This window comes from Juglans microcarpa x Juglans regia, chromosome 1S (assembly GCF_004785595.1).
Source record: "Juglans microcarpa x Juglans regia isolate MS1-56 chromosome 1S, Jm3101_v1.0, whole genome shotgun sequence".
Lineage (NCBI taxonomy): Eukaryota > Viridiplantae > Streptophyta > Magnoliopsida > Fagales > Juglandaceae > Juglans > Juglans microcarpa x Juglans regia.
Genome location: NC_054595.1, coordinates 22,038,577 through 22,047,579, shown reverse-complemented (window position 1 = coordinate 22,047,579; position 9,003 = coordinate 22,038,577). Strand labels below are relative to the sequence as shown.

The window sequence follows — 9,003 nt, the reverse complement described above, 5'->3', positions numbered from 1 at the left end:
CTGGGGAGAACAAGGAGGAAAAAGAGGACAAAACCTCCATATATATATATATATATATGGAGTTGGGCGAGCTTGGAAGAAATTGTGGTATATTGGTCATAAGAGTCAGGCGGAGTTTTATTTTTATTTTTTATTTTTATTTTCCTAAAAAGAGGACAGAACCTCCATATATATATATATATATATAAGGTAGCCCTCTCTTAAGGTGGGGGAAAACCATCAAAAGAAACAATAAAACTTCCCCAATCCCACCAAGAAACCCATCACTCCTAAACCAAAGAAATAAACAAGAGAACAACACTAACATGTAAACCGCACTAACATGTACACATCAAGAAACCTATATAATGTAAGGTAGAGCAATTTTATCCAATCTATACAAACCCCTCAGTTCCCAAGGAAACTGGTTCACCTCAGTGAACAACCTATTTCTCCCCAAAGCACCACTCCTAGCCAAAAAGTCAGCCACTCTATTGCCTTTTCTAATAAATGCTGAATGGAGAAATCAAAAGTTTCTAATAACCTTCGCAACTGATCCCAAAAATCCCAAAGATAGCACACTGTACACTTTGCAGCCAAAATCCAAGAGATTACCACCAAGGAACCACACTCTATATCTATATGAACATACCTTTTGGATTTCTCAAGCATCTTCAAGGATGCCAGAAGGGTAAGAAAGTCAAAGGCATTCATGACCTCAAATTGTATCTTGAAAAGTTTGGTTATTATCACCAAACCAAAAGCAACACACATGCCAATGACAATGATTTTGATGACTCTTGGAATCAGCTATCAAAACATACCAGCAAAATTACCATCTAAAGGCCACTGTTTGGGTGTTGAAACGGTATCCAAGATGATGGAGCCTCGTTGTGGCGGAGATATCATCAATGGTACAAACTTGATGCAATTGGGCAAAAAGAATCATCGCCACCACAAGGGCTCATTTCATACCGTCTCTCATTACAGTTTCATGTCTCAAAGCACCCCCAAAGTGGCCTCCCTCAAAGTATCATCTCACCTACAGGTTTCTCCCAAGAACCCCAACTCAAGCCATGAGTCCCGTTGCACAAGCTTTCTGAACGTGGGCATGAAACACACACTTCACGTTCTCACAAGCTTGAGACCTATCAAGCGTAGATATCACTATTGGTTTTGGTAGTAGGGATCATGGAGATGGGATTGCTTTTGATGGACTTGGTGACAACATCGCTCATTCTTTTGCACCAACAGATGGGAGACTCCATTATGATGCAAATGAGTCCTAGAGTGTGGGTGCAACCCCGGGCACACATGGCTTGGAGACAGCTCCTTTGCATGAAATTGGGCACCTTCTTGGGCTCAGACATAGCTCAATTCAAGGAGCAATCATGGTACCTAGTATCTCCGCAGGAGTGACCAAAGGCTTGCATGCAACAATATTGTAGGAATTAAAGCCTTGTATAATATCACTACAAGAAAACCGTTTATTTGATGTCAATTATTTCTCATGAAAAAGTTTATTTCTTGCCAAGATGAGTTCTAAAACTTGTCCAAAACTAGATCGAATCAGGCTGATTACGCCCATAGCAGAACCCATAATTTCACAATTATCGCGTTATTCGCTTGAGCGAGCCTTGAGTGAACTCTCTGTTTAATGTTCATAATTTTTAATATAACATTTGGTATAATATATAAATTTACTATACAACATGTAAAACAAAAGCTGAGAAATTCCTTTGAAGAGAACAAGCATTACAGGAACCAACTCTCAAGTCTCAACTTATGTAGTGCCATACTGTAAAGATAAGCCGAAAAATTTAGGCTAGACTGGATAAAAATTGAAAAAACTGAAAGTTTCAATTTTGATGATGAGTTAGTTCGTATCGATTCTTAAATTTCAAAAACAGGTGTATATTGATTCATTTTTAAAACTTGTCCAAAACTGGAATGGTTACACCCCTAGCAGAGACCATAATTTCACAATTATTGCGTTATTCACTCGAACGAGCCTGGAGCAAACTCTCTGCCTGAGCTTCACTCGATCAATATGTCACTCGAACGTGGAGTAAACTTTCTATCTGGTGAATCTCAAGTCACAAATAGGGTCTGAAATTTTTCCTGGGGCGTTGCCCTCGAACTATCAGCCCAAGACTCATTGAAAATCTACAAAAAAAAAAAAAAACCATGATGAATTCTTGTCGAGTCAACTCATCAAATTGAGCCACCAGAAGAATGAACTAGGCTCCATAATCCCAACAATTCTCCTAGTTGGAGACTAGTACATAAGGGTGCTACCTGCACCCTACCCCCGCATGGCCGAAGGATGGTTTTTGCCCCCCATCCATGTCTTGTGCCCCCCCCCCCCCCCCCCATTCACCACCCACCAACAACTGTCACAATGGGAAAAAAATAAACAAAAGAGAAAATCCATAAAATAATATAAATTCGCAACACAATACACAACAAATCAGAAACAAAACAAAAAAACTAAACTAGCAAACACGAGTTTGCAAACCCATAGCCACGGGCGCACGATGACGACGAGAGGGAGAGAAGGCCTGAGAAAAATAGGAAGAGGATGTGGGCCGCGCCGCCTCGGCGAATGCAAGAGGAATATAGGGTTTGAAAGGGCAACATTGCAAAGATGAGAGAGAGAGAGAGAGAGAGACTGGGGGAGGGCAGTGGCCCAAAACGACGTTGTTTTGTCGTTTCCCTTAAAACAAATATGTTACCAAAATAACATCATTTTAGTAAGGAATTTATATGTATATATATTGACACAATTATATTTATATAATAATATATTTTTGGGCTAGGCTTAAGCCCAGACATGGGGTGCAAGGTGTGGAGGGAGGCAAGCTTGGGCCCAGACTGTCCCCTGTCCCCACGAGGGTCAGGGTGGTGGATGCAAGATGGCGGGGGTGGTGCCCTGCGCCCACCCATTCTAGTACAACCAACACATCACCATTTGCCCCAAAACTAAAATCCTCCACCTCTACAACTCATAGCCTATGTCTTTAAGTTAGAAGACCACTGAAGTTGTGCACAACTTCAGCTTCTCGAGCTGTAACACCCTTTGTCAACATATATGTAGGGTTCTTACTTCCACAAATATTCTCAAGTATCAACTGAGCATTATCAAGTGAGATAAAAATGAAATGTAGGATTCTTTGCGAGGAATATGGCATTCTGACTATCACTATAGAAAGTGCCCTTCTTTTTCTTTTTACCTAACTTCTCCAAGAAACTTTGTAACCAAATCATCTCCTTTGAATTTTCGGATACGGCAACATACTCAAATTTTGTGGTAGGTAGCACAACCGTCTTTAGTAAGTTTGAACCCCAAGACACGATAGTACCACCCAGAGTGTATACAAAATATGTGGTACTTTTCCTTTTGTCAGTGTCACCAACCAAGTCTGTATCAACATTACCCTATAGTTTCATATTTGCTCTAGTGAAAGATAGACACATTTCTGAGGAGCATCTTACGTACCTCGAAATCCATTTCACTACCTTGTAATGCTATCTTCTCGGGTTGCTCATGTACCTGCCCACAACTCTCATTACATGGGCAATATCTAGTCTCGTGCAAACCATAGCATACATAAGTGAACCAATAACTGAGGCATAGAGAACCTTAATCATGTATTCATGCTTCTCCTTCTACTTGGGTGACTGATCCCTACTAAGTCTGAAGCAACTACTGAGTCTACTGAGTACTCTTTTTATATAGAAAAAAGCTAAACACAAGCACCGTGTGCAATCGTAGCCCACGTCACTTTAATAAAATGACATCATTTTATAAACAGAGCCCCTCCCCCCTTTCTTCTTCAACCTTTCTTTCTCCCTCTTCATCTCAGATTAGGTGGGAGCAATAACATTGAGATTTTCACTTGTCAAAGGTGGGCTGAACCCCACAAACCCGTTGAGGATCGTCATCAGCAGTGCCACTGAGTTGGAATTCCCTCTCCTTCTTAGCTTTCTCACCCTTCCTAACCTGCTCAGCCCACTCTACACCAACCCCACAAGTGTGTTCTCCTGTGTTTGCCAAAGTTTGACTTTGATGGCTTTTGAAGATTTTATTTATGAAATCTGCAATTGCGTTCCTAACAAAAGAAACAATTTTTTTCTTGTAAATATTTTTTTGTATTTTTCAATTCATACTCATATTTATAATCTATTTAGCTAATTTTTTATGGATTAAACTAGAAGTTAGATTCCATAACATTACATAGTGGTGATTTATCTTCAACCATCCACAAAATCTTGAATGTATTAGTTGGCTCTAGAACTAAAACTAGAAAAAAAGTATATGGGTTTGCAAATTGTTCGAGGTATTTGGGAATTTGCAAATTGGAACTTGGGAGAAAGTTACGAATTGGGTTTGGAAGAATTGAAATCGGGTTTGTGAACTGGGAGAGATCTAAAGATTAAGTAATAAGCAAATTGGAAGTGGAAGAAAGTGGTTTGCGAACTGAACTGGGAGAAAGTCTGGATTTAGGAGAACGGGAATCAGATTTGCGGTAACTTTATCTGAGTATGCTTCTTCTTCTCGTTATTTTGTTTTTGAAAAATTCTAAACATAAGTCTCACACCCTGTACACCACTTAAAAATATATGATTTTACTTTTTTGCCCAAATATTTTACATTGAATTGAAATATAAAATATATAAGGATAAAATAATAAAATCACATATTTTTAAGTGGTGTGTAGGGGTGTAGGGTTTATGTCTTGCACTTTTTTTTGTTTTTTAATTTTTTATTGATGCTGACGTCACGTTTTGCCAAGTCATACGATTGCATGTCGACTCCTACCCATGACTGTACATAGCAAAATTGTTTCATATATTATACTTGTGATAGTTTCAGCGTACCTTTAACTATATCTCTTATTGGGTTTTCCTACTCATCATCCCACATACCATACTTGTTTTAATTTTTTTTTAGTTTTTTTCTGCTAAACTATTAAATTATTCTACTCATCATCCATACACCACAAGTAAAAGAAAAAAAATTAAAATTAAAAAATTATGTATGGTGTGTGGGGATAATGAGTATAATTTTTCTCTCTGATTATGCTCATACCAAGGATTTGCATCATAGCTCCCAAATTTTTTATTGAAACTACCTTAACAACTGCCTCTTCAAATTATTGATCTCCTCAAAGCATGACCTTGCAATGAACATATCATCCACATATAGTAATAGAATGATATAAGAGTTGTCAAAGTATCTAACATAGCAACAGTAGTTTACCTGACATCTGATGTACCTTGAACTACACGTAAAATTGTCAAATTTCTTGTATCATTGCCCGAGAGCTTGTTTTAGACTGTACAAACTCTTCCTTTGTTTGCAAACTAGGCTCTCATTCCCTTATACTGTGAATCACTCTAGCTCGTGCATGTAGATGTCTTATTTGAAGTCTACATGAAGAAAAATTGTCTTGACATCTAATTACTCAAGATTTAAATCTCAAGAGTAGTCAATGCCCTTTTTTGCTGAAATCCTTTTACAACCAATCTTTCTTTGTTCCTCTTGCTGCCATTGTGCTCAATCTTCATCAGGTATACCCACTTGTTGTACAACGCTTTCTTCTCTGCTAGAAGTTATGTCACCTCTCATGTCTGATTTCTTAACAGGAAATCCATCTCATCCTTCATGACTGACTCTCACTTGCTCAAATTCTTATCTTGTAAGGTTTTCTCATAAGTCTGCAGCTCACCACTATAAGTTAGCAAAATGTAGTTCAAGGAATAATAGGAATGGACGCACTGGGCCCACTCTCCCCTTCACTCACACCTCTGCTTTGTACTATAACCTCTGGTAGGTAATCCAAGCTCACAAACTCAGACTTCTAACCGATTGCAACTGCTGTTGTACTAGATCTGTTCTTGTACATTAATTTCTCATTGAAAATTACGTTCTTGTTCATGATGATTCTCCAACTCTACTCATCCTAGAATCAATAACCAAACACCTCATCTCCATAACCAATGAAATATCATTTTCTTGACTTGGCATTAAGCTTACTACAAGCATCATAATCAATATGAACGTAAGAAACACAACCAAAAGTTCTAAGATGGGAAAGTTTCACCTCATTCCCGCTCCAAACCTCCTTTGGTGGTCAGCACTCCAATATAACTAAAGGCCGCTGATTAATCAGATAAACAGCAGTGCTGACTGCATCTGCCCAAAATGTCGGTGGTAACCCAATGTGCAATCTCATGCTCCTAGCACGCTCATTGACGATCTTGTTCCTACACTCATAAACACCGTTCTATTGTAGGGTCCCAAGAATGGTCTTCTCCATTTTGATATTGTGTGCTGCTCAGTACTCCTTGAACCCTCCATCAATGTATTCTCCACCATTGTCAAACCTTAATCATTTTAGCTTCAAGTATGTCTCTAGCTCAACCAAGGCTTTCCATTTCTTGAACGCATCAAATATTAATTTCATGAAATATACCCATACCTTCTTGTTGTAGTCGTCGATGAACATGAGGTAGTACCAAGAGTTTCTAAGAGATGGGACTGAGGAAGCTCCCCACAAGTTTGTATGTACCAGTTTTAGCTTTCTTGAATTTAGTGCTCTACTACCCGTCAAGAAACTGACCTTTTTTTGCTTCCCCAAAATTCAACTCTCACACATGTTTAGATCAACTGACTTCTGCTCCAACAGTTTAACCTTTGACAGAAGTTCTTTCATGCCCTTCTAACTCATGTGGCCCAGCCTTCAGTGCCATTACTTTGATATACTCTTTACTGCAATAGTAGCAATTGTGTCGCTGAACCTCGAAGTCATGTACAAAGAACCAGTCTTGTAACCATGAGCCAACACCATTACTCCTCTTAGGACCTTACACGTGTCGCTCGAGAAGACTACTAAATGACTGCTATCATCAAATTGTTCCTATGAGATTAGGTATTTCTTTAGCTTGGGAATGTGTCTAACTTCTGCAAATTCCACACATTCATGTTTAGGAGTACAATGTCCATGTCTCCCACTTCCACTACATCCAGAGCTGCTCCATCACCAAGTGCACCTTCCCAAAGTCACCAGTAATGTAGTTTTGCATGAGTCCTCGGTGTGAAAAGAAGCACCTGAATCAAATATACAATCATAAACTAGACTGTGAACTGCAAGAAGTAGAGCATCTTGTAATTCCTCGGTTACCACGCAGTGTCATTCTCTGTCTTCTTAGGACTTAGCTTGCTTTTGCCCCTGTTCCTTGATTCTAATATGCCTCTATTTGAGTTCATGTCATGTGCTCTACCCGGAGCATCAACATTCAGTGCAGAACTTGAACCCAAGGTCTCATCAAAATCCCTCTTATGCACCTTCTCAGCCAAAATCAGATCTCGAATGTCGTCATATTATAGTTTCATCTTCCCAGCAGAGTCACTGACAATTATTCTTATGATCTTCCAACTATTCGACAGTGATGTCAACATGATCAAAGCCCGAATTTCATCATCAAACTCAATTTTGACAGACGACAATTGATTTGTTATAGTATTGAACTCATTCAAATGTTGGACAATAGACGTACATTCTCCTATCTTCAGATTGAACAATTTCTTCATTAGATACAACTTATTATTCACCGACAGTTTTTCGTACATGCCTGACAAAGCTGCCATAAGATATATTGCGGTCTTCTCCTTTATAACATTATGTGCAATTAATCTCGACAAGCTCAATTGAATAACCCTCAAGACTCGTCAATCTAACATGTTCCAATCAGCATCCTCCATGTTGTCCAGCTTCTTCCCCAATATTGAAAGATGGAGTCTCTTCCCATAGAGATTGTCCTCTATATGCAACCTTCAATACCCGAAGTCTGTGTCGTCAAACTTCCCGACTCTAGATACCGTCACTTCTTCTCCTACCATCGTTTTTTTTAGACTTGAATCTTGACTCTTGATACCAATGTTGTTAAAAATGATGCAAGAAAGTAAAGTAAAACAAAACTAGAAATCGATCACACAGCACAAAAGATTTTTGTGGTCTAGCAACGTGCCTAGGGCCGTGTAAAATTTATGCCAACTCCAACTCCTACCACCATCCCCTTCGGCTCTGACTCTAATGGAGTAGAAAAGGTTAGAGTTCGGAGTCATTCTAAAAAAAATAGTCGGAGTCGAATTCAGAGCCAAAGCTGACTCCGAATATATATTAAATAAATGTAAAACGACATCGTTTTTTTATCTGTTAGGGGTCCAAAGACATTGGATGAAACAACATAGTTCCATTTCAAGTGGAACGGCGTCAGTTTGATCACGTTCGGGCCCAAAATCGATTTCGCCTCTTCTAATCTTCGCCCCCTCACTTTCGCAGACACTCTTCTCTCACTCCAAACCCTCTTTATTTCTCTCCTCTTTGCCGTGTTTCCATTCTTCCTGTCGTCATCGCCTACCCAACTAGGGCTGGGCAAAACTTCTGCCAGCTCCAACTTCAGTCGATGTCCGCTCCAGCTCTAACTCCGATGGAGTCGAAAAAGTCGGAGTTCCTCCAAATTTTTTTGTCAGAATCGGAGTTCATATGGGCTCCAACCTCTAAACTCCTAAGCCCATATGAAGTCCGACTCAAAAAGATTAAATTGTTTTTTTAATCAGATGTAAAACGAAGTCATTTTATATCTGATACTTTAAAGTAATTAACTCAAACAACGTCCTTCCATTTCAAGTGGAACGACGTCTTGAATGGAACGACGTCGTTTGGTGCTCATCAGCTCCAAAATTGAGGACCCCTCTTCTCCCCCTCACTCTTTCCCGGATCTTCTTCCCTCATCTTTGTTTCTCTTTGCCCCATGAGCCGTGTCATTGTTGTCGTGAAGGCATCTCAAGTCCAACCTCATCGTGTAGACTAGTTTCCGGTGAGATGCCGTAAGTATATTTTGCCCTGTTAATTTAGTTTTTTGTTGTTGTTTGAGAGCTGCCTAATTATGGAGTCCCGATTTTTAGGGTTTGAGAATTTTTAGCATTTTTCGATTATTCTATGTTGCTGTTGATTT

The 9,003-nt window shown here is 39.3% G+C and overlaps 1 pseudogene; it reads left to right on the top strand.

Moving 5' to 3' along the window:
- Positions 1-621: 621 nt before the first annotated feature.
- LOC121247422 lies at positions 622-1,474 on the top strand (annotated as a pseudogene).
- The last annotated feature ends 7,529 nt before the right edge of the window (positions 1,475-9,003 follow it).